The sequence below is a fragment of the Notamacropus eugenii genome, chromosome 4, assembly GCF_028372415.1.
Source record: "Notamacropus eugenii isolate mMacEug1 chromosome 4, mMacEug1.pri_v2, whole genome shotgun sequence".
Classification (NCBI taxonomy): domain Eukaryota; kingdom Metazoa; phylum Chordata; class Mammalia; order Diprotodontia; family Macropodidae; genus Notamacropus; species Notamacropus eugenii.
In genome coordinates, this window is record NC_092875.1 from 396,623,407 (window position 1) to 396,650,371 (window position 26,965).

A 26,965-nucleotide genomic window follows, 5' to 3' on the forward strand; every position below is an offset into this window, starting at 1 on the left:
TATTAAAAAAAATATAACCATAGAGTAAGGGAAGGGATAAGTGTATACACATATACATATATACATATATGTAGTCATTAGCTATCATATTTGTGTATACATATATACACATATCATTTCTTTTAATATATGTGTGTTTCATCAAATAGATGAACCATTAAAAGATCAATTTATATCAAGTTTTCCTAAAAGTATATTTTCTAACATTAATGTCATTGGCTACACAAAATACTTATTTTTATTTTTTTCTTTCTCTGCAATCTTTATATTTCTTCTTAATTATAAAATATTACTTGGAACTTTCAAATATTAAACAGATATACAATGTATTTATATGCTTCTCTCTTGAATATTTTTCTTCTCATTTAATTTTAGTTCCATTGATTTCTTAACATAAATATTTTGTATTTGAAATTACCAATACTCAATTACCCTTAGTTCATATAATCATAAACAACAAAGTGTGTTGATGCAATTCTAGCATTTGCTTTACATGTCTGAAGATAGTATCACTTCATCTAACGATTATATTTGTTTTACCTTTAAAAATTATCTTTAAAATCAAAAATAAAAGAAGTCAAATGGTCTTCCAATACCATATTCTACAAATGCTTTCCTTACACTTGAGTAATATCTCTCTTCAATTTCCAATATCTGATAATTTTGTGATTCTATTTCCCCTAGAGGTATCAATCATAATTCTTTCTCCTCCTCCTTGTCTGTTACTGCTTCCTGTATCCTATGGATTGCAGGTATGGCAAAGCACCTCTTTACAATCTATTATTCAGTAAAAGGTGTTCAAAATCAATGGGTACTTGAGCAATTAGAATTCAGAAAGAAAAAACCAAAAATATGGAAATGGAGTATGTAATGAAGAAAAGTTTATTCAGAAAATTAACTTCATGTGCATAAAAGAAATTATTTTTCTCACTTTTTCATTTGCTAAATAGATCAGATTTATCTGTAATCTCATCAAAAGGGGATATTTCATTCACAGATATAGTCTCTAGCTCATTGAGGCCTCACTGGATCATCTGTTTTTCAATTTTTCCCTTATTCTTCCATTAATCCTTTAGAGAAGATATACTCAGTGTCCAGTGAGAAAGCATTTGTAAAACAGTGTATGGAACACTTATTTGTTTGGTACAAAATAGTGCTATATGCATACTTATTCCTTTCTATTTCTCTATATTGTGAATACCTGTGACACACCCTGGCTGTCGATCTGTTATCCTTCATAGTTGTCTGTCCTGGATGATATTTTTTAATCCATCTATCAATCAGTATTGACTTATTAAGTACTTGCTGTATTCCAGTCATAGTACTCAACACTGGGGGTAGAAATATGGTGAAAGAAGTATCTTCTACTTTCAAGGAGCTTGGATTTTAATTGGAAAGATAAAATTTATATATTCATGTGTATGTAGAATAAACATATATAAAATAAATGCAAAATAAACATAAGGTTGTTTGGGAAGAAAGACACTAGAAAGTGAGAAAAATCTGAAAAGATTTGGTAAGTTGAAGGTTGAGCTGTGTCTTGAAGGAATAAAGGAATTCATTGAGGTAGAAGTGAGGAGGTCATGCATTACAGACCATGAGAGAAAATACATATAAAGTCACAGGTGGGAGATGGAGTACAGGGAAGAACAAAAAGAAGACTATTCTGGCTAAATGTTATGGGAGGAGGAGTAATGTATAAGGAGTTTGGATGGATATATTGGGGCCCAGATATAAAGGGCTGGAAATTTTATATTTTAACCTAAAAGCAATAGGGAATCTTCTAAGTTTATTAAGTAGGAGAGTGACATGGTCAGATTTGAGCTTAAGGATATTCTACTTGCATGCTAGTTGTTATTTCTTGCTTGCGAAGCAAGTTTGTTTATAAACTGAGCTAACTTACTCCAACCACATATATCCCTGTTGCTCTTTGGGTCACCTACAATTTTTACTCTTTAGAAATTATATACATCGATGATTCACACTCATAAAGATAGCAACACTGGAAGAACACTGGGTTGCACAATTTTCCATCTACCATTTAACTGAGATATTAACTAGGGTCCCTAATTTTCTCCCTCAGTGCCTTTGCTCATAGTATTCTCTAGCCCTAGAATTTATTTTTCCTTTTCTTTCTGTCACTTGAACTTGCTTTTATTCTCAAAAATGCTAAAAATATGGACTTCTCCACCAAACTTTCCTGTGTAGAAGTGATTACTCCTTTCTGTGAATTTTTTTATTTTTAACTGTAATATAATTTACTTATTTTCAGTTTTCAATATTCATTTCCCCAAGATTTTGAACTGTAAATTTTCTCCCCATCTCTCCCTTCCTCCAATTCCAGAACAGGATGCATCCCAACCACCCCTTTCCCCAATCTGCCCTCCCTTCTACCACTCCTCCTTTTCACATTTCACTCCCTTCTAATTTCGTATAGGGCAAGATAGATTTCTATACCCCATTGCCTGTAGGACTTACTTCCCAGTTGCATGCAAAAGCAACTTTTAAAATTCATTTTTTAAAGCTTTGAGTTCCACATTGTCTCCCTTCCTCCTCCCTCCCCCCTTCACTGAGAAAGAAAGCAATATGATATTGGTCATATGTGTATAGCCATACAAAACATTTCCATAAGAGTCACGTTATGAAAGACTAACCACATGTCTCTTTATCCTGTCCTGCCCTCCATTTATTCCATTTTCTCCCTTCACCTGATCCTCCACAGTAGTGTTTGTTTCTGATTACACCTTTCCCCAATCTACCATCTCTTCTATTATCCTCCCTCTCCTATCCCCTTCCCCCCTGCCCTTATGCAGGGTAAGATAAATTTCTACACCCAATTGAATGTGCATTATTCCTTCCTTAAGCCAAATCTGATGAGAGTAAAACTCACTTATTTCCTCTCACTTCCCCCCCCCCCCTTTCCCTCAATTGTAAAATCTCTTTGTTGCCTCCTTTATGTGAGATGGTTTACTACATTCTACCTCTCCCTTTCTCTTTATCCCAGTACATTTCTCTCAACACTTGATTTTATTTTGTAGACATCCTCCCTTCATATTCGGCTCACTGTGTGCCCTCCACCTACATATGTATGTATGTATGTATGTATGTTTGTATATATACGTATATATGTGTGTATGTGTGTATATATAAATATATGTATGTATACACATGCATTCATGTATACTTACCCATATATAATATAAATATACATGCATACACCTACACACATATGTGTGTGTGTGTGTATGTATATGTATATGCTCTCTAGCTACTCTTATACTGAGAGAGGTCTCATGAGTTACATCTATCATCTTTCATTGTAGGAATGTAAACAGTTCAACTTTAATGAGTTCCTTATGGATTCCCTTTTCTGTTTACCTTCTCTTGTTTCTTGTATTTGTTTCTCTTGATTCTTGTATTTGAAAGTCAAATTTTTTATTCAGCTCTGCTTTTTTCAAAAAGATTACTTGGAAGTCCTCTATTTCATTGAAATTCTATCTTTTTCCCCTGAAGTAATATATTCAGTTTTTCTGAGCAGGTGATTTTTGGGTTTAATCCTATCTCCTCTGACCTCTGGAATATCATATTTGAAGCTCTTTTTCCCCTAAGAGTAGAAGCTGCTAAATCCTGTGTTATTCTGATTGTGTTTCTGCAATACTTGAATTGTTTCTTTCTGGTTATTTGTAATATTTTCTCCTTTCCTAGGATCTCTGAAATTTGACTACAATATTCCAAGGAGTTTTCCTTTTGGGATTTCTTTCAGGAGGTGATCAGTGGATTCTTTTCATTTCTATTTTACCCTGTGGTTCTAGAATATCAGGACAGTTTTCCTTGATAATTTCTTGAAAGATGATGTCTAGGCTCTTTTTTGGATCCTGACTTTCAGGTTGTGTAATAATTTTTATATTATCTCTCCTGGATCTACTTTTCAGGTCAGTGCTTTTTTCAAGGAGATACCTCACATTGTTTTCTATTTTTTCATTCTTTTGGTTGTTTTATAATTTCTTGATTTCTCATAAAGTTATTAACTTCCATTTGTTCCATTCTAATTTTCAAGGAATTATTGTCTTCAGTGAGTTTTTGGACCTCCTTTTCCTCTTGGCCAATTCTGCTTTTTAAGGCACTCTTCTCTTCATGGGCTTTTTGGATCTCTTTTGCCATTTGGGTTAGTGTGTTTTTAAGGTGTTACTCTCTTTAGTATTTTTTGGGTCTCCTTCAGCAAGCTGTTGACTCATTTTTTGTGATTTTCTTGCACCACTCTCATTTCTCTTCCCAATTTCCTGTCTGTGATTTTTTTTAAAAAAGTTTTTCCTACTTCTTAGGCTTTTATATTTTAATAAAATGTCCATCTTACTTCTCCTAATTCTTCCACACAGGGAAAATGTATTCTTTCTCTCACCTTCTGCCTTGACCTTAGAAAATACTTAATAAATGCTTGTAAAACAAAAGAACAATAATGGCTCATATTTATATAAAGCATTAAAATTTATAAAGCATCAATTTGATATGACATAAAAAAGTGAAGAACAATGTATTTAGAGTCAGAGACTCTGAGTTTTAACCCAAGCTCTATCGTTTGTGGCCTTGAACAGGTCAGTCTCATGGGGCTCTCAGTTTCTTTATCTGTAAAGTGAAGGGTTTGGACTAAATTGCCTCTGAATTCTCTTCCAGCTTTAAAGTTATGGTTTCATTTTATTAAAGCTTAAGACTCTCCCTCCCAGAGAGAAGCTGACTAGATGTCCTCTGCAGAGTTCTAGGGGTTTTTCTGAGAGGTCAGGGAAGTCTTTTTCAAATACCTTTAGTACAAGCCTTGATTCTGGTGTGATCTCACTGTTAATTGCCAACAATTAGTGTTCCATTTTTACTGAATCATTTGACACCAATACCTTTTTAGAAAGGATATTTATTAAGAAAAGATAGCAAGAACAGAAGTATGAGGATTTCCTCCACAGTTCAGGGGGCAACTAGGTGGAGCAGTGAATAGAGGGCAGGTCCTGGAGGATAACCTCAGGATGACCTGAGTTCATATCCAGCCTCAGACACTTACTAGCTGTGTGAGCCTCTTCAATTCACTTAACCCTTTTTTCCTCATTTTTCTCATCTGTAAAATGGGCTGGAGATGGAAATGGCAAACCACTCCATTATCTTTGCTAAGAAAATCTCAAATGGGATCATGAAACATCAGATATGATTGAAACTACTGAATAACAGCAGCCAGGGGCATACTATATCCTATACATTTTTGATCCCTGGGGAGAGTGGACTTAAACATGACACAATTTCTACATATCAGTGGTTCTACCAATTTTAATTCCAAATATCCCTTAACCACTGGACAAGTTCTTGTTTGAGCTACTGCTGGACTAGATCAAACAGATTACTCAGTACTTTACTCCACACCTTCTAGCTTGTAGTAGATCCTAGAATGGACTCCAAATCCCTGTTCCTGGTGACTTGTTTTCCTTTTGGAGTTCACAAGGTCATAATCAACCCAAATATTCTTCACCAAAAAGCACAAAGAAAAGACATAAAGATATAAACAGGATCCAGAACTCAGAGGCCATCGTGCAGCATGTCTAATGGGGAAGATAAAGTCTGAAGATCTGTCTATCCACTGAAGACTTAATCCTTCCATTCTTCCTTTAATGCAATGAGAAAGAATTAGAACCCTTTTACTTTGAATGCACCCTGATTTTTGTGTCTATCAACATTCTGTCTAGTCATTACTTGGTTACAGAACATAAACAGTTATGGAATACCTGAATATATTCCAAATGGGGAAGCAGGGCCCTTCAGTTACATATCATGCTTTTTCAGAAGTAGGTTCTCAAGCCTCTTCCATTTTGGAATTGCATCAGCCAAACATGATACTCATGTCCACCACACTCTCCCATCATTATTTTATGATATACATTAATACATTTGATTTTTGCATTAACCCTGCAAGATAGATAGCATTGCTGTCACTATTTAGCAGGTGAGAGAACTAGGGCTCAGAGAGATTGGATAACTTGTAAGTGACTTAATTCCAAGTTCAGTGTTTTATCTGTAATGTTGACAATAATTGCTCAATTAATTTATATAAGCTCAAAAATTGCATAAGGCCATATAAGGGGAAATTTGTAATGAAAATAAGATGATCTTATTCAAAAGAAAATCTATTTGATGAAATGAATAATTAAAGCATTATTTTTTGGAATAATTAAATGCAGCTACTGGCCCCAGATAAAAGAGTTTTTAAAGGAAGATCCCATGTTGGTAGAACGCAGGTGGTGTTTTAGGAATTTTCCATGTTGTCTCCTGTAAGATTTATAGGGAAAAAGAAGAGCCAATACTTTAAAGATGCAAACATTTCCCTCTCTAATATGGTTTTTCTTTTAGTACTCTAAGTCTTTATGTCTGTCTTCTCCTCTACAAAGGGGAAGGATGAGAGCAGATTATCTTTAAGTTCCTTTTCAGTTTTGCAAACCTATTGTGCTGTCCCCTGCTTTTTTTTTTTTTTTTACTACCACATGGCTATAGAAATTACAGCAATCCATGATATATTTCTTGTCTAGTTCTATTTTCCAGTTGTAATTTCATTTATTTCCAAGAGCATTTAGCCCCAGGAAGAAAATGAACCAAAAGGGATTTTTAAAGACATATGGACTTAAAATTGTTCTGAAAAGCTCACATTCAGTGACTCCTGACCTTTAACCAAGGAAATGCCAAACCCAGAGTGAACACAGGGGCCACTTAGTAAGAATATCAGAAACTATAATCTCTGACTATAGGGGAGGCAGAGTGAGGTCTAGATACATCAGGAAAAGCAGCTATCACAAGTAGGTAAAACCAGGTGCATGGTTTTTAGAAATTTCACTTCAGTAGATTCTATATCCTGGCAACCTGAAAAAGGAAACAACTTCTCCATGAGTTGAAGTAGTATGATGCATTTGGAAGTATATTGTAATAGGTGTCAGAAGATCAAAATTGTAGCCCTAGTTTTTCCATTACCTATTGTGACTTTGGGCATGAAATTTCACTTTGGTCATAGGATAAAAATCCTAAGGCTGAAAGGGACCATAGAGATTTTGTCTAACATTCTCATTTTTCCAATGAGGAGACATGTACCATGATTTCCCTTATGAATAAGATGTTGGGACTGAACTAGATGATCTCTAAATTCATTTTATGTCCAACAGTATTCTATAAATCCAGTTTGTCCCAAGAAAGCTACTTAGGGATTGGAAGAAATTGATCCATTTGGTAAGTATATCTACTTATGTTGTTTTCAGAAGGTTCTGTGTACTTTCAAAAGGAGGGCGTCTACTATTTTGACCTCCAATGTCCTTTAAAATATGAATAGTTTCTGGTGTAAGGTGTGTGTGTGTATGTGGGTGTGTGTTTCCTGGAGGGAAAATAGTAAAAAAGGGAGATGTCAACATTCCTCCTTTTGTTTCATTAAAACAAGAAATTAGTTACAAACTTGCATTGCTTTGTGAAAGAATTGGATCAGTTCAAATGATGACATTCTTTCCTTGTAAGAATTACCTGGGAAAACTTAAAACAGAAGCAAAGAGGGTGAGTATGTGTATGTTTTCCAGCTTGGCAAATTTGTTACAGAGCCTAAGTCATCCATCACCATGTCACAAAGTAAATAGAATACTCCCATTTAAAGTCTTGCCTGGAGGTTTGCATGTGTGTTTCTTAGAATAAAGGATTACTGGAGCAGGGGAATGCAGGTACCCGGGCCCAATGCTTTTGATATGTAACTTTTGCTTCCAGGGTCACCATTAATTTCTTTCTTCCCACATCCAATGACATCTTTTTATTCCTTAGGATGGAGAGGAGTAGTGAAAGAGAAAAATTAGTTACGAAACAAACCCAGTTATCTAGGTGAGAGCTAATGTGAACCCAAACCAGAATGAGAAGGGGGCAAATGAATACAATGGATAGAATCTGGCCAGTGATTCAATGTGATTGCAAACGGAAAGGAGAGAATTGATGCTGTTTCAAGCTTTCAGCCATAGATGATTGGGAGAATGATATGTCCATTTTCATTACTATTTCACACCCTGGAATACTCCTCTATTCACCCTCTGACATTTTGAATTTTCACCTTGGTTTCTTAATGGTTTATCTCAAGTTCTAACTTTTCAATAATCCTTCCCCTATTAGCCTACCCCAAGTGATCTTTCTTTTCTAACAATTCTTTGCCTTATGCCACCTTTATGATATGGTTTGAGGATCTTACTTCTGCCAAATATATTCCCATTGGCCTTTCATGGTTTCTGAAATTCATGTATATTCATTTGATTAGATGAGAGATATTAAAATACCAATGGAATAAAACTTGGATGTTGAAAACTAGCACATTGAGTCAATGATGTTATCAGCTATTAATACTTTAGTTCAAATTGATTTTTTAGTTAAAATACCTGAAAAACAAATCTCTAAATGTATAGTCATTTCCATTGGACATCCCCTTACTCCTTCCCAGCTTTGTATTTGAAAGCTTTATTCAATTCTTTTTCCTTCCATCTTGAAGCTCATATGTGTTTTGATAAAAGCAGGTTTTGATGAAAACAATGTTTGCATATTTATATATTTTAAAATTCAAATTGTAGAATTTTCCATTTGTTTGAAGATCTGGTTATCTCTTTAACTTGAATGCTGGTGCCAGTTTCATTTTGCCTCAAATGCATTGTCCTCTGAAATAGTAGCATGGTTTATCCTCTTTTCTCAGGCAGTGGCAATTGCAGCTAAGATGGTTTCATGATTTTCCTTCCTTATGTGGAATGTTATTTTTCTGGATTTAGATTATGGTGGGCCAGAGTGGAGGAAAGGAAGTAGTTATTGGTAAGAAAATACTTAATGTTAACTATCTCTATTTCTCTTCTTTACTAGCAAGGGGCTTTAGGGAAAAACTGAATCATCATTTTGACAGGAATTCCTGGAAGGGTCTAGGCTACTCCTAGGTTGTAGGTTAGCTACTTTTGGAAGCAATTGTGACTTTTTGGGATCACCAGGGTACTGTTTAACAAAGGGAGGAGGTCATTTTCCAAATTAGAATATAACATTAACTCCTTTGTGTCACCATAGTACAAAGTGTCATGTGCCCTATATTTACCAATTAATAAGACTGGAACACATGTCATGGTTCTAGACACATGTGAAGTTATGGAATGTATGACTGCCTTTTCATGAAAGTCAATGAGACCATCAATTAATAGTGAAAACTTTTCAATGTTGCAGCAACAACATGTAAGAAAAACTCCCTTCTCCACTTTCTCCACCTGGATGGGTCAGGGTAGCAGGCAAATAAAGTAATGAATATGACTCATATACCGATATGTGAGGCAGCAAAAGGCAAGACTGCAACACTTGATGATGGGTATGGGTAACAAGTATATATGCACACATATACACATATGCATAAATATATGAGTATACCTTATGGTTTATGCCTCCCTACCCCCACCAAGAATTTCCAGTGATTCCATATTTTCTTTAGTAGAAAATACAAACTCTATTTTTGGGTATTTAAAACCCCAAAGGGTCTTCTTCCAGCCAACCTTCTCAGACTTATTTTATATTAATCCATTTCATGAATTCTATATTCTTGTCTGCTGACCTCCCTACTGTTTTGCTAATTGACCTTGTTGTCTCCCATCCCTGTGTCTTTGTACAGACTGTCTCCTAATGTCTCTAAGAGATCTTACTTTCCTTCCAAGCTTCACTCACGTGAATCTCCTGGAATTGTTTTGTCCAAGTTTTATATTTGTTTAGTTTTGTACATGTGTATTCTTAATAAAAAGTAAATGGTGTTTGTCTTTGCATTACTAGTACAGATCAATGATTAAGAAATGTCTTTTGAACTGAATTGAATAATCAGATTAAATATGATAGTGCACAAATGCAATTACTAAGAGTAGACAAAAGGGAAAAATCCAAGTTATCTTGTTATAGTCATGCTCAAATGCTACCTGTAGAGTTCTTTGGTGAGGAAGAATGTCTTAAGACTTTATCTTCAGTACAGTTTTGAGGTTTATAGTCTGGAATGTTCTGCCTGTTGGGGTTAAAAACCAAAGGAGTAAATTACGTGTCTGTACATATTGAAAACCATATTGATGGAACACAAACAACTTAATAAACCTGCTGAGTGATGCAAAAGAAACCTAAAAGAAGGGCCCTGACTTCACATTTATATTCCAATCATGAAAATGAGACAGTTATGAAAAGGAAATAACGACACAAAGCAGTCTCTACTGAATAACACTGGTACATACAATTAAAGTTACACTAGTTAAAAGGAGGGATAAATTGGTCTATGACCTCACAGACTTAAGTTCATTATTCAGGATGGATATGTTCGAGCCATAGGAAAAGGAAAGGTCAAAGCATGCTAGCAGGGAGAAACATGGGAATGAAGTCAGAAATGTATTAGGCATGTTTGAAAGGTATTAATCTATCCATCCAGTTGAAGCACAGGGGTTGTGCTTAGAAATAATTGGAGGCTCAGATTCAATCCAGCTCATACCGTGTCTAGATGAGATTCTATCTGGCCTGCTTGTGAACACAAGTGTTAAAAATGCTTAGGATCCTTAACAGCCAACCCAAGATGGAGAATCTTTAACAAACCTTATTTTAATTTGACTTTAAGAAGGCTTGAGTTGAATTGATTCGAGGAGGCATGTTGGTATTTTGGGGTCCCAAGCACCCCTAAACCTCATCATTTATGGTTCCCTGACTGGGAATAGCTGCTAATCTCAAGTTCTTCTGCCAAGACTGGAAGGTATGTAAGCCTCCTCCTCTCCCTCCTCCCCTTCTCATTCTCCAAGCACCTTGGAAATGGATTTTCAGACCTGGCTTCAGGTCTCAGTATCAGTAAATTCTCTGGTGCTAGGGAATTAGAGAACACTCTCAGGTTGTTGGTCCAGTGGCTGTGTTTGAGGCACTGGACCTGGGCATACTCTCTAAAGCAAATATGCACAATTCTCTGACTCTCCTGGGCGCTATGGATTTAGAGAAATGGCATTTATCAGGAAGTGTGTGCCTAAGTCTCTGAGTTACCTGGGCACTAGGGGATGAGGGAAAACTCAGTTACTTTTTTGTCCTCTTGTTTTTTTTCTCAAGGCTTACTTCCATGTCTTCCTTTACAGAGGGAGGGGCTTCCAGTCCCATGCCAAGTAATAGATAAATCTTCTTCAATTCCAAAGAATTCATCTTTGGGTTGTCTCTTACAAAACTGAAAAAAAATTAGCTTCTCTAAAGAACTTAAAAAGAAAAAGTTAGTGTTGTTTTGCAACACAGTTTGGCCTCAGTATCACCTTAAGGACAACGAAGTATGGCCCATTTTTGGGATCTTACAATGTAATACTCTTTTACAGTTAGAATTATACTGTCTCCAAAAGGAAAAATGGATAGAAATACCTTACATAAGGGCCTTCATCAAACTCTCTCAGGACCCCATTGTCAGAAAAGATTGTAAGATACTTGTAGCCAGAGCCGCCCCACAAAGGGACAATGGGGGTGAATTGGATGTTAGGGTCTTGGCCTCACCTCTTCCCCTCTCTCTGTTCCCACTATCCCAATTCCTATCCTCACCCCAATCTCCCCCAGCTCCTCTCATTGCTCCCTTACCTCCCCCAACCATGGCCATCCCTTCTTTGCATTGGTTTCCCTTCCCTTTTCCTTTACCTCAACTCCCCTCAATTCCTGCCTCATTTACCTTCCACATCTCCTATCCTGTATCTCTTCCCATGACCCTTCCTCCCTCAGCAACCCCTGCTCAGGTCCCAGTCACAGGTGTTGCTGAGGTACCTCCCTCTGCACTCCTTCTCCCTGGGACAACATCCACTCTGGCCTCAGGCCCTGCTCCCACTGCACTTTCTGGGGTATCTTCCCCTCTGATCCCTTCCCTTCCTCAGGTGCCAGCTGATCTTTCCTCTTGCTAGGCAGATGCTCTGGCTTTGCAGTCCAAAGCAGTTGAGTCAGCATTCCCTCTTGAAAACTGGGACTTCTTATCTCTCTAACCAAGCCCCTGTCCCCACAGCACCTTCAAGGTTTTTTCCCTTGAGGGAAGTGCATGTTCTGTATCTCATTTAGGTTAAAGAGAAACTGGGGAGATACTTGGAAGACTCCACTAAGTTTACTGAGAGTTGTAGGGACATATCCCTACAATTTGAACTTTCTTGGAAGGATCTGCATATTCTTTTCTCTGCCTGTTGTACCATTGAGGAGAAGGGGAGAATTTGGGAACACGCCCAAAAGTCTGGGGATCGTATGGCTAGCAATGATCCCATAAAATACTCCCCAGAAGCAGTTGCTGTTTCCTCCAGTGACCCAGGATGACATTATCAAAAGAGTGAGTACAGAGGAAAGAAAGACCATATGATAATTTGCCTGTTAGAAGGCCTAAAAACTGCATTTCAAAAACAACTAAATTTTCAAAAAGTTGGGGAAATTATTCAGGAGAAAAAGAAGACCCTGCCCTTTTTCAAGACTGGCTAGTAGAAGCTATTAAAAAGCATACAAATTTGGATCCTGACTCCATAGAACGGGCAGCCGTCCTTAGCATGTATTTTATTAATCAGTCTGCCCCAGATATTAGGAAGAAACTGCAGAAATTGGTAATGGGACCCCAAGCACCTCAGGCCCAATTATTGGAGATGGTCTTTGGAGTCTTTAACAACAGAGTCCATGTTGCAGCAGAGGAAAGAGAAGGAAGGAGCAGGGCTAGGAAAAGGGGGCATGCTCAATTCTTGGCTGCTGCCATGGCCAGGAAAAGGCCCAGGAAGTACCCCTCCAGGGCATCTCCTTGGAGGAAGCCTGGCTACTTGGACAGTGGGGAAACCTGCTTTCAGTGCCATAAGGAGGGTCATTGGTCCCTCCCCCAGAGGGAGCCCAGGAACTGACACCTGTGGAACCATGCCCATGTGACCAAGAGGGACATTGGAGGAAAGATTGTCCCTCAGGTTGGAAAAGTGGTGAAGTCGCCTCCCAGCACCCTGTCCTCCAGTCTTCTCAAGACTTGAAATGACAGGGAAGTCTGGATGCTGGCAGTGCTCCCACTTTCTCCACCTCTTGCCAATCCCTGTGCAAAAATGAAAGCTGAAGGTAAGGTTACCCACTTTAACATACCTAAGTTCTCTACTTTAACTAGTTACTCTGGCCCTACCCCACTTTGACCCCCTCGGGTCATAGGCATTGAAGGGGAAACTAAGGAATGTTTCCAGACATACCTTCTCCACAGCCTACTTGAGGATCTGTTGTTTTAACACTCCTTCCTTATACCGTCCTCTAGCCCTACCCCCTTGCTGGAAAGGGACCTGATGGTGAAATTGGGGAGCTAATTTTCTCTAGTTAATCCTCCCATTTCCCTTTTCTCTGTTCAGCAAATCTCCCCATGCTCTCTTGAGAGTGTGGGAGACAGTTGAGCCAATTGTTTAGGATCTAGGAATTCCAGGGTGAGCTACTTCTGCCACCCCAGCCATTGTTAGCCTCCCAGACCCTAAAGTGCTCCCCCTGTCTCAGCCAGTATCTGATTAAGCCTGAGACCTGGGAAGAACTACAACCTTTAATTCAAAAATTCCTTAAGTATAAAATCCTTGTCCCTTGTTCATCTCCATGCAACACTCCAATCCTTCCTGCAAAAAAACCTAATGGAGAATACTCACAATTTATTTTTGCTTTTGAATGTACTTTTCCTGGGGAATCAAGTCCAAATCAGCTAACTTGGACAGTCTTGCCCCAAAGCTTTCGAGATAACCCTCATTTATTTGGCCAGGCTTTGGGAAGGGATTTAAGGCACCTAAAACTTGCAGGTAGTTGCTTAATTCAGTATGTGCATGATATTCTTATTTGTAGCCCCACCCAGGCAGGTTCTTTGGCTGCTGCCAGAGAAGCCCTTAATTTCTTAGGCATTCGAGGCTATAGGATCTTTTTGAACAAAGTCCAGATAACATGCCAGTCCATAAAGTATCCGGGCCATGAACTCATGCCCATCTCTCTCTCTCTTTAACATCTGAAAAAAGAAGAACAATCCTGTCTATCTCTATTACAGCCACTAAGAAACAAGTTTGAGTGTTTTTAGGCATGACTGAATTTTGTAGACTCTGGATTCCTAATTTTGATTTTATTGCTAAACCCCTTTATGACCCTATTCAGGGCACTAACTCAGACCAGGCTAAAGCTTTTGAGACTGTGAAAACTAATTTGACCACCACCCCAGCACTAACCTTACCTACCCATTGTAGGAAAACCTTTCACTCTGTATGTTGATACAGGGAGAAGACAGCTTTGGGAGTCTTAACCCATTCCTTAGGACCTGATCCCAGGCCAGTTGATGTTTCTGTTTACTCAAACTATGCTTACCTTGTTCTATATGCCCATGGAGCAATTTGGAAAGAAAGGGGATATCTGACAGCAAAAACTCCCCTATCAAGCATGCCCTTCTGTGTTTTGGCCTTGCCATAGTCATCTTTAATTCTCTCCAGAGAAATTATCTTTTACGCCAGGGAAATTATCTTTTCTTTATACTTCTTTTGTGCCTCTTTGGTCCTTGTCTGACCTCCTTGCCAGGTTTATCTTTCCCAGAGTGCAAGCCATCAACTTCCAGATGACAGCCCAAGCTATATAATACCCTCCAACTGAATCCAAGGTCTCCAGCCCACTGGACCTGGCATGGCCCAGATTCTGAAGTCTGATCCCTTGAGCAGGACCCAGAGAAGCAGCTTCAGAAGCTGAGACCTTCACCCTTTACCCCAAAAGAATTTGGGTCCAATTTGTTTGAGGGGGGAATGATGGGGTTAAGACTCTGCGAGTCTCCTTGAGCTCCCTTTGAATCTTCACACTTAATCTAGTCTTTCTTATTCAAATCTAATCTTCCCATTTGTTCTGGCAGTCTCAGGAAGCCCTTAGACTTTTCATTATCACTGTGCTCAGGTCTCTGTTGCACTTCCCACCCTTGATCCCATCAAAACCCCATTACCCAGGCTGCTGACCACTCCCATCAAGATCCTCCCTAGAGTCCATCTGTATTCACCCCAGGGTACAGGTCATTCCCATACAGCCCCTATCTAGATCTCTGGATTGCCCCACCTGCTTCAGACCCAAGCCCTCCATTGTCTGATATTTCCTGATTGCCTCCAGCTGTTTCCAACCCTTGACCCCCCCCCCCCCTTGATCCCCTCCTTGGACTTCTCAAGACCCTCCCTAAACCCCTTCTCCCATCACTCTAGACTACCAGACCACCCCCAGATTCCTCCTACAGTCTTTTCTGTATTTAAGTTCCATCTCACCTCCGTGAAGGCGCTCAGATTCAATCCAGCTCAGACTCTGTCTAGCTGAGATTCTATCTGGCCTGCTTGTGAACACAAGTGTTACAAATGCTTAGGCTCCTTAAGAGCCAACCCAAGATGGTGAATCTTTAATAAACTTTGTTTTTCTTTGGCTTTAAAAAAAAAAAGGATACATTTGGAAACTGGGTTAGAAAAATAGGTAACATCTCATTGTGAAGGTTTTGAGTGCTAGGTTGAAGAGTTTGGATTTTATAGTACCAGTAATTAAGAAGCATGGTGAGTTTTCAGCAAGAAATTGATAAAATGAAAGGAAATGTATTCCAGTGGTAATGTGGGTAATTGACTGAAGGGAAGAACACATGGGAGGAGGGAAGACTATTTGAGAAATCCACTGCTGTAGGTCAGGACTGAAATGTTTAGAGCCTTGCCAACTAGGATGATTACAGAGGAAATGGAAATAAAATAGGCAGATATGTGAGGAAATAAGAGGCAAAAGTACTTCATTTGATGATGAAAATGGGTAACAAGGTAGAGATAAGCACATGACAAAGCATTATACATTGCATTTGCGATGGAGAACTTTCACTTGTTTTCTGTTTCAATGCAGAACAAAGTCTATTTGATACTAATGGAACAAATTCCCTTCTCACCTTGTTGAGGGGTTAGAAATATCTCCAGTAGTTAGAAGACTCTGGGTCTCAGAGTAGAACTCAGACATGACCATCAGTTATCCTCATTCTTGTGACTTGGTCAGTCTACCTCATTTTTTGATCATGTATTTCCTAAATTATATCTTCTATGACACTTCTTACTGTAAATAATTATTGACAATGTACTATAGCCACTTCTAATTCTTTGGAAATTGTGGTGTTCCAACGTATGCAATCATATGACCTTACAGAAAGGTCTTTAAAAAAAAAAAGAACCTTTCTATAAACGAACATCAACTGGCATTTGTTGAAAGCACTGTAAAATTTTCAAATGTATGTCACCTCTGTTCTCTTCTTTCTTTTTTATTCTAGGCCTACTTCAGTGTTTACAGGAGAGATATAGCTTCCTTGTCATAGCCACAATGGCAGTTCACTTTATATTTCCTGCAAATGGTAGGAAAAGAGTTGAGACTGGAGCAGCTTCTTCTCTTACTGTCTTTGTCTTATAATAGACTATGAAAACTTCTGGAGCAGAAGACTCATGTGCAAAGAAAAATTGGAAATGAGATCTCTGGGAAATCCATGACAGGACTCATGTTTGCCTTTAGTTAGTTTCTATGATTTCTTACCCTTTTTTCCCCAGGAGTCCTAGAGAATGTCGACTTTGCTCACATATACCCCCCCACACTATATACATGGTTGCATTTATAAAGTTTCTCACAATCTGTCTTTCTCTCTACGCATTGTCAGGGCAATCACTTTTAAGTAATCATGTGTCTCACTGAGGTGGATCCTTAATATTTCGGATCTTGATGCAGTCAGTCTAGTATAATTATAAGTTGCAGAAAAGGGTATATATTTGTAGGTGGTGGGATCCTAGGATAATTTAGACATTACTCCTGCCTTCAGAACTCTTACAATCCTGTATGTCACTGTGGTGTTCTGAAAGTCCTTGAGCACTTTTGAGTAGAAACTTTCTTAGCAGGATGGAGCAGCACAGGTGTTGATAAAATGTGTCTTACTTCAGAAATAACTAACAATGTCTGCAACACAGTTTAGACAGAAGAAAAGTGTTATTGTGTTTAGGATCTTACCTTTAACAGTTTCAGGATGAGTTTAGCTTTTCTCCAAGTGATGAGTTCATTTGACTTTGAAAAACTGACCTATCTAGGGGAAAAAATAAAACTTCGCAAAATCCCAAAATAATGACATAAGAAATCCCATTAAAAACCTCAGCTAAAGCTTATAACAAGTAGAGTGATTTTTGCTCATTTGGAAAAAAGCAAACCTTTCCAAATGAATCCTTTAATGATTATATCAACAAACAGCTAAACTGTTTCAGGAGAATGACATAGCAGGGGTTTTATTTATGCATTTCAAGGAGTACAGACACACTGGACTGTCTGCAGAGAGCACCAATTGAAAAGAAACTCATTTCTGCTCTGTTCTCCTGCTGATAAATTGTAATTGGTGCCTGATTTCATGGGAGACAGCTTCTTTCTTCTCTGCCCTTTCTGCCCTGATAACCCTGACTATTTCCTTCCTGGGGTCAAAACGGGCCACCTCCACCAGTGGAAAAGTGCATTTGCCTTGCAGAGTTAAAACACTTCACTGGCATCTTGAAATGTTTCTCATTTGCAATAAGAAATGGATTGCATCATGATTGAATTATTTGGAAAGGCTTTGGAGGGCATGTGAAATGTGCCTTTTGCAGCAGATAATCAGGGATGCAGACACAGGCAGCCAAGTAATTTCCCATCTAGGAAGGGACTTGCCTGATAGTCCAAGAGTCTGAGGTCACTTGCTTTATTTTCCCTCCATCTCATGTTATTCAACATCAGAGCAATATTGGCCACTGAAATATGTATTAAAAGGAAACTGTGTTCTTTAAGGAGAAGGTAGCAACTGCTATTTGAAGTTGACTCATCTTTGAATGACAGACTTGGATCTTTGGGACTATAATTTGATTTGGGGAATGTTGAAAAGTCTATGTTCCTGTCTTTGGAACTAGATAATGATATTTCAGGAGACTGGAGGCTTCCTACTTATTCTGATGGGACAATTTCTCACACTAAATAACCTAGTAAGTCTGGGACTTAATATCTTTCTAAAATATGACAGGGATGAGGGAAGTTGAAGTAGTAGGGGAAGGGTGACCAAACTGATATTCTCTGTCATCTAGTCTTCCAGTCCCTAGGATTATGAGATCATAAGAGCACAGGTTTAGTGTTGTAAGGGACCCTAGAGGTCATCTAGTCCAATTTCTTCATTTAATAGAAGACGAAACTGTGTTTAAAGAGGTGAAATTATTTAACCAAAGCCAACGAGAGAGGCAGAATCCAACATTCTTTTCTACTGTAGCAAATATCCATCTCATTTCTCCCTAATATCATTCCAAGGCAAGCCTTCCCTAGACCTGTTCAATCCTTACCTCTCCCAACCTTTTCTTCCATTGTGCTTTTAGGAAACTTCTAGTGTTAAAAACATTATACTTCATTCCATTTCTCTTCCTCTCACTTTCTTTTCTGTAGTGCTCAACAAAATCTGGTTTCCTATGAGAGATCTCAGTGACTCTGGGACCCTCTGTAAGGATGATTGTCCTTTCCTCATTTGGTAAACAGGACCAAGAAGAGGATTTAATATATTCCTTGCCCTCCACTGGCACTTTCATGCCTGTCACCATCATTCAGTAACTATCTCTCTTTCTCTAAATTTCCCTCCTTCCTGCTGTTATCCACGCTGCCATACTGATGGACCTCTAAATATCTCCTCTTCTTCTCCATTGAGTTCAGATCCTTGATTCATAGTTTTCATCTATAAACCAGCCCATGCTCCATTCAAATCCAGACCTCCCAGTTCTTGAATCACTTTGGCTCCTATGACATTAGCCACAAGTTTACTTCAATCATACAAAGGTATAGACATAAATGAGTATCACCTCCTCAACTTTCATAATGTATATATATGTATGTATATATGTATATAAATATACATATACACATATATACATATACATATATACATGTACATACACACACACACACATATATATACACTCATGCTCACACACAGAAACACACACACCCTTCCAGAATCATTTAACTGAAATTGCTCTAGAAGTCAGAATTCCTAATTATATCTCAGATATAAATGGAGGTTGAACACAAAAACCAAAAGCACATTTTCTTGTACAGAAATGGAAAAAAAAAAAAGAATAAAAGGGGAACTACAAATCCCATAAAAAAACACGTTAAGGCACATTTAGAATCTGCATTGTGACAAATTGGATTGTCAGGTGATGTTTAGTGGGTTGATTTTAATGTCTCATTACAGTTGACAATATGAATTTTAACAGTTTTATTTTCAATTGTGAATTGTCTCTCTTCACCCTCTTCTGAACCCTGAAAGAGCAAGAAAAAAACCCCTCACAGGAAATATATATATATATATATATATATATATATATATATATATATATATATATATATATATATATATATATATGTATGTATGTATGTACATAGCCATGCTAGGCAAATTCTCACATTAGTCATGTCTAAAAAAAAGAATGAAAAAGAGAATATACTTTAATCTATACTGGGTCCATCAATCCTCTGTATGAATGAGGATAGCATATTTCATCATGAATCTTTTGAAATTGTGATTGGTCATTAAGTTGATCAAAGTAATTAAGTCATTAAAAGTAGATAATCTTCACAATTTGCTGTCATTGTTAAATTTTTCTGATGGTTCTGCTTATTTCACTTTATATCAGTTCCCATGAGTTTCCCAAGGCTTTGTGGAAACCCTCTATTTTGTCATTTCTTACAGTGCATAAGTACTTATCACATTCATATGCCATAGTTTGTTTAGCCATTCCCCATTTGATTATCATCCCCTGAATTTCCAGTTATTTATCACCAAACACAGAGCTGCTGCAAATATTTTTGTATGTATGGGTCTATTTCCTTTCTGATCTTTTTTGGGGTACAGAACTAGTAGCAGTATTTCTGGATCAAAGAATGTACACTGGTTAATAATTTGGGGGTCTATTTCCAAATTACCTTGCAGAATAGTTGGCCTAGTTTACTCTTCTACCAAAAATGCATTAATGCACCAATTTTCCCATAGCCCCTCTAGCATTTGCCATGTTCCTTTGTCATTTTAGCCAATCTTGGGGCAGCTCAGTGTTCAGTAGATAAGAGTACTGGGCCTGGAGTTAAACTTCAGATACTTACTAGCTGTGTGACCATTGCCTAGTCACAACTCCTTTGCCTCAGTTTTCTCATCTATAAAATAAGCTGACAGAAAAATATGGCAAACCATTTCAATATCTTTGCCTAGAAAATCCCAAATGGGGTCATGAGGAGTCAGATACAACTTAAATGACTGAATAACAACAAAAAACATAGTCTTATGGGTTTGAGGTGGTAATTCAGAGCTATTTTAATTTGCTTTTCTCTAATTATTAGTAATTTAGATAATTTTTATGGACCTATTGATAACGGATTTTTCTCTGAAAACTTTCTATTCACATCCTTTGACTGTTTAATAAATAGTATTGCAAATTATAAATGTAACTCAGTTCATTGTAAATTTTGGAAATGAAACCTTTATCAAAGAAGTTTATTGCAAAGATTCCCCTCCCCCCAAACTTCCTGCTTTTCTTCTCTAACTTAGGCTGCATTGATTTTGTTTATGCAAAACTTTGTGGATCTGTCTATTTCTAGATTGGTTGTGAACTACTTTCTTATCCACAGAACTGACAGACATTTTCTTCAATGTTCCATTAATTTTCTTCTGATTTCTATATCATATATCCACTTTGAGATGATCTTGGTATATGGTATGAGATGTTGGTCTACACCTAGTTTCTGTCAGTTTGCTTTCCAGTTTTCCCAACAGGTTGGTTTCTTCAAATCAAATAGTGAGTTGTTATTCCAATATTGGCATCTTTGGTTTATTGTTGGCATTTGTATATTTTGTCGCTAATTATGTTCCACTGATCAAACTCTCTATCTCCTATTCAGTACCAACCTGGTTTTGATGACTAGAACTTTGGTATAGTTTGAGATCTGATACTGCTAGGCTCCTTTTCTTTTCATTTTTGTTCATTGATTGCCTTTGTAGTCTGGACCTTTTCTTTTTCCAAATAATAATATTATTATTTTCTAGCTTTATATAGTAATTAATTGGTAGCTTGACTAGCATGGCACTGAATGAATAAACTAATTTGGGTAGTAGTATTAATTGTGTTATGTTAGCTCTAACTGCTATGAACAATTAATGTTTCTCCAGTTATTTACATGTCTTCATTTGTGTGAGTAATATTTCTAATTATGTTCATATAGTTCTTGTGTTTGACTTGGCAGGTAGACTCCTATGTATTTTATACTATCTATCCTTTTAAGTGAAATTCCTTTTTCTGGCTCTTCCTATAGGATCTTTTTTTGGTAATATATAGAAACACAAATGATTTGTGTGGATTTACTTTATAATCTACAACTTTGCTAATGTTATTCATTCTTTTGATTAGTTTTTTAGTTGATTTTCTAGAGTTCTCTAAAACCATCGTATCATTTTCAAAATGCAATAGTTTTGTTTCCTCTTTTCCTATCTTATATCATTCAATTTCTTTTTTCCTGTTTTATAGCTTTAGTAATATTTCTCATATAATATGAAATAGTAATGGTAGACATTCTTGTTTCACTCCTGATGGTTTATTTTTTTTTGGAGAGGGAAGACTTCTAGTTTATCCAATTACAGGTGCTTGCTCTTCGTTATAGGAAGAAATTAACTGACATGTAAGGCAAGCTTCCTTTATTTTAGCATTGCAAAGAGGTGTTTGTTTTTTGCATTTATTGAAATAGCCATATGAGTTAGTTGGTTTTTTGTTTAAAAAGATTATTTATACATAGTTTTCCTGATATTGAACCAGCCTTGTATTCCCAATATAAATTCAACCAGGTCATAGGGTATGATCTTTGTGATATATTTCTGTAGTCTTCTTACTAGTATTTTATTTAATTTTTTTGCATGAATATTCATGAGAGAAATTGCTCCATAATTCCCTTTTTCTGTTTGGACTTTTTCTGGTTTAGTTGTCAAGATCATATTAGTGCCATGGAAAGAAATTGATTGGATCACTTCTTTATTTTTTTCTAACAGGTTTTGTAGTATTGGAATTATTTTTTTTTCAATTTTTGGCAGAATTCACTTGTAAATTCATCTGGTTCTATTTTTCCTCCTTTGGGAATTCATTTATGGCTTATTTAATTTCTTTTCGCTCCAAGGTAGGGTCATTTTAGTATTCTACTTCCCATTCTGTTAATCTGGGAAATTTGTATTTTTGCAAATATTCATTGATTTCATTTAGATTGTGATTGTAATGGCATATATATGAGCAATATAGCTCCTAATAATTACTTTTATCTTTTATCTATTATTTGTAAATTAATCTGTTTTAATTTACATACTGGTAATTTGGTTTTCTTTTTCTTTCTTAGCAATTGGCTTATCTCTTTTATTGCTTTTTCTTCAATAATCCAAATCCTAATTTTATTTATAATTCAGTCTTGTTTACTTTCAAGTTTGTTAACCTATTTTTTATTTTTGAGGATTTCTATTTTGGCATTTTATTGTGGGTTTAAAATTTATTGTTTTTCTAGTTGCATTTTCAGCTCATTGATCTACTTTTTTCTCTGTTTTTGATGTAAACATTAAGAGATATAAATTTTCCACTAAGCAGCTGAATCTCACGTGTTTTAGTATATTACCTCATTCTTGTCATTTTAATGTAATTATCAATTGTTTCTATAATTTGTTCTTTGTTTCATCCATTTTAAAGGATGAAGTTATTTAGTATCCAATTAACTTTTAATCTTTGCTTCAAAGGCCTTTTAATGAGTATAAATTTTCTTATGTTGCAGTAATAAAAATTACATTTAACATTCCCATTTTCTGCTTTTGTGAAGTTTTTATTCCTTAATATAAGATCAATTTTTCTGAATGTGCCATGCTCATTTGAGAAATTAGTATACTTGTTTATATTCCCATCAATATCCTGCAGAAGTATAGCATATTTAGTTTTGTAAAATCCTTTTCATGTCCTAAATAGCTTCTTTATTTGCTTGTTTTGCTTATCTAGGTATGTATGGGGGTAAATTGAGGTCCCTTACTTCCTTAGTTTTACTATCTATTTTTCCTAAAACATTTAAAATTTTCTTTAAAATTTAGATGCTATATTATTTAGTGAATATATGTTTAGTAATTGACATTAATTTGTTTTTTAAGGTAACTTTTAGCAAAATGTAGTTTCCCTAATTATGTCTTCTAATTTAGGTATACTTTTGCTTTTCCATTATCTGAGATCATGACTCTTGCTTTTTGAAAATTTACTTCTCCTGAGGCACAATATATTCTGCCCCATCCCCTATCTTAACTCTGAAACTTCCTGTTTCAAGCGAGTTTCTTGTAAACAACGTATTATCGGATTCTTGTTTCTAATCTTTTCTGCTGTTCTCTCATTTTCTATAGTTAAGTTCTTCTCAATTACATTCACAGTTATGATTGTTAACTCTTTGTTCCCCTCCATTTATTCTCTTCATCTTATTCTGTTCTTTTTCCTGTCCTCTCTTTAAAAGTATGTTTTGCTTCTGGCCACTATTTTCCTTAATCCCCTCTCCTTCTTCTTCCTCTCCCCCTTTGCTGTAAACCCTTTCCTCCTTCTTTCTTTATTGATGAGATATGTTTCTGTTTCCACCTGTGTGTTTCTTTGTAATGGTGGCTGCTAAATCTTATTTGATCCTGATTGTGACTCCTATCTACTTGAATCCTTTCTTTCTGGCTGCTTGAAGTATTTTTTTTTCTTTCCCTAAGAGTTTTTGTTTTCTTTTTCTTTTTCTAGGAACTAAATGGTGGATTAAAAAAATATTTTCTACTTTGTTCTCTGGTTTCAATGTATCTACAGAGCTTTATTTTTTAATTTCTTAAAGCATGACATTTAATATCTTTTTTCTTCATGACTTTTGTTCATTGCCTGTCATTGATCTGTTTTCCAGATTAGTTGTTTTTCCTCTGAGATATTTTACACTTACTTTTCCTTTTCAGTGGTTTGACCTTGTTTTATTTTTTATTTTGTATTTTTTTCAGTGTTTTGACCTTGTTTTATTATTTTTTGATGTCTTATAGAGTCATTAGCTTGAGTTTGGTCACTTCAAATTTTTAATCCATTATTTTCTTTAGTTAAAAATGAAACAAAGGCTTTGTACCTTTTTTAAACTGTTAGTTTTCTCACAACTTTCTTCCTCAATGCTTGCCTTTTTTTCCTATTTTTCTTCCATTGCTTTTATTTAGTTTTTGAAAAAAAACTAATTCCTTAAATTTTTTTTCTTTAGTTCTTCCAAGAATTCTCACTGGACTTGTGTCCCAGCTATATGTTTTTTTGAGACTTTGTTGTGGGTGTTTTCAAGTTATTCTCTTCTTTTGTGTCATGTCTTAAGCTTCCTATCACTATAAAATTCAGTTCTTTTTGTTGTTGTTGTTGTTTGCTCATTCTTTCAGCCTACACATTAACTTTGAACTTTATTTTTGTTCTGGGCTTTGAAAACTCCTGGGGTAAAAAGTAAGTCTGGCCTGAGCTTATGTCCTCTTATATCCTTGTGCAGCTTTCACAACTCTGGCTGGAAGCCTAAAGATTTCCAGTGCTCTCAAAGTAGTGTGACCTGGAGGGAGGGTCTGTTCACTACCCTCTTGGTCTGAGTTCTATAGATTTTCAACACAGATTTGATTGTATCAGCTTGTTCTGATTGGAAATTTCAGTAGACTATCTCTTGATTTGGCCACTATTGGCTTATTGGGAACCTATATAGATTTAGACCTATTAAACTACTAGATCTCCTCTGATACAGAATGCTTCACTCTGTTCCTGTGGTAAGAGCTACAAAACTACTATTTTCTTCCTGGAACTTGTTTATTCTCAATCACAATTAGTGACAATGCTCACAACTGCCCCTTTCTGCCCTGGATTTGTGATTTGGCATTCAATGATGAGTGTCATAGCTGCTGGATATCATTTGTTCCTGAACCTAGGGATCCCATGGGATCTCTTTCTGGTTTCCAATCTCACAAGTCTTTTGGTGCTAGAATGTTTCTCTCTACCATTACAACAACCAATATTTGTAGTTAGAACTCTCCTATACTACTATATGGAGACTTCTCTGGTCATCTTCCTAAGCCACCCTGGGTTGGGAAAATGCTCTCTGTCACTCTTTCCAGAGTTCCTTGTATCAGAATTCACTGTGGGGCAATTTGTATATCTTTGCTGAGAAAACATCAGTGGAGAGTTAAACTCTAATGCTTTCATGTACTCCATCTTGGCTCTACTCCTGGTTGGCCCTTGTCTTTTATCAGGAAATGTGATGCAGTGAAAAAAAATAGTATGAACTTGAGTTAATTTTTCCTGTATATATCTTCTGGGTCCACAGTAGTTTACATATGGTCTCACCCCATTAGACTATAGGTTCCTTGAAGGAAGGAATAGTCTTTGCCTTTATATGTGTCCCCAGCGTGTACATAGCACAAGACCTGGAGCATAGTAAACACTTAATAAATGCTTGTTGACTGAGTGCCTGTGTGATCTTGGACAAATCACTTAATCTTTCTGGACTTTATCTTATTCACCTATAAAATAAGGGGGTTGGTAGATAATCTTTAATGCCAGTTCTGGATCCCTGATCCTATAAGAAATTTTCTCATTGAAATTCAGTGATTACTGCCTAGCCACACATTTCTATTTTTGGCTCAATGCTACTAGAGTCCTTTAAGAATAGTGATTTGATTATATTTGCTTAGAAATTAATGAATTGGTGGGTATAGGGATCCTATTTTTTCTGCACTTAATATAAAAGGCCAAGTAAATCATAATTCTTTGCTTGTCCAATCTTGTTACAGTGAATGCTGTTAAAATTTTAAAAAATGACTATAATGAAAATATAAACATTTGATAACAAAATATTGATGCCATGCTGAACTCATTATAATTGCATTAACTATGCATTCATCAGACATATTGACTAGGCCCCTATTGAATACTCAGCATGGTGCTTGACACTGTAGGCAAAAGAGAAGTTAAGATACACCCCATTTAAAAAAAGGAGATAATTCATGATAGTATGTAACAGTTCTAAATTCTATGCTGCATATTGTAAGCAATCTGCCTATACTCCTGGAAAAAAGAAAGATTAAATTGAATCCAGATTCTGGTGCTTATTAGCTGTGTGACACTGAAGGCAACTTATTTTTCTGAATCTCAGTTTTGGCATTTCTGAAATAAGAATAATAAAAATTGCATTACTTTCATGATGGAGTTGTAGTGAGTAAAGTCTTATAGAAGTGTAAGAATCTAACCAACCAATTAGAGAAATATGAATTTATTATGTAAGTGGCTGTGTGTGACTGACAGAGATGGCTTTATGGGGAAGTTGGGACATGGAACAACATCATCAGTGAGGACATGAGGGTCAGACTGAACATGATGTGTTCATGGAAGAATAATGAGTTTAGATTGATCAGAAGAAAGCAGCATATTAGAGGAGAGTGAGAAATAAGGAGGTAAAGGAAAGGGTTGATCAAATCTTGGAAGATCTTGAAAGTTAAACAAAAGAGTTTAGACATGATTAAATAGGCAATTGGGAAACTTTAAAGATCTTTGAGTCAGGCAGTAACATGATGAACGCTCTCAGCTTTTCTGGTTATTACCTTTAAATACTTGAAAAAGTTATTTAACTTCTTTGGGTCTCAGTTTCTTCATCTGTGATATGAGTGAGTTGGACTTCGTGAACTTGGTTTATCTTCTGGTTCAATGGGTGACTGATAGCTCAGCCTGCCTAACTTCTCACCATCACCTACTGTCTACATATTTTAAATATGCCATTTGTATTCTGACAAATGTTAAGATAAGAACAAGATCATAGAAGTTGATCTGGAAGGGACCTTATAGGTCATCTAATCTGAGTCCTTCATAAGGAACCTGAA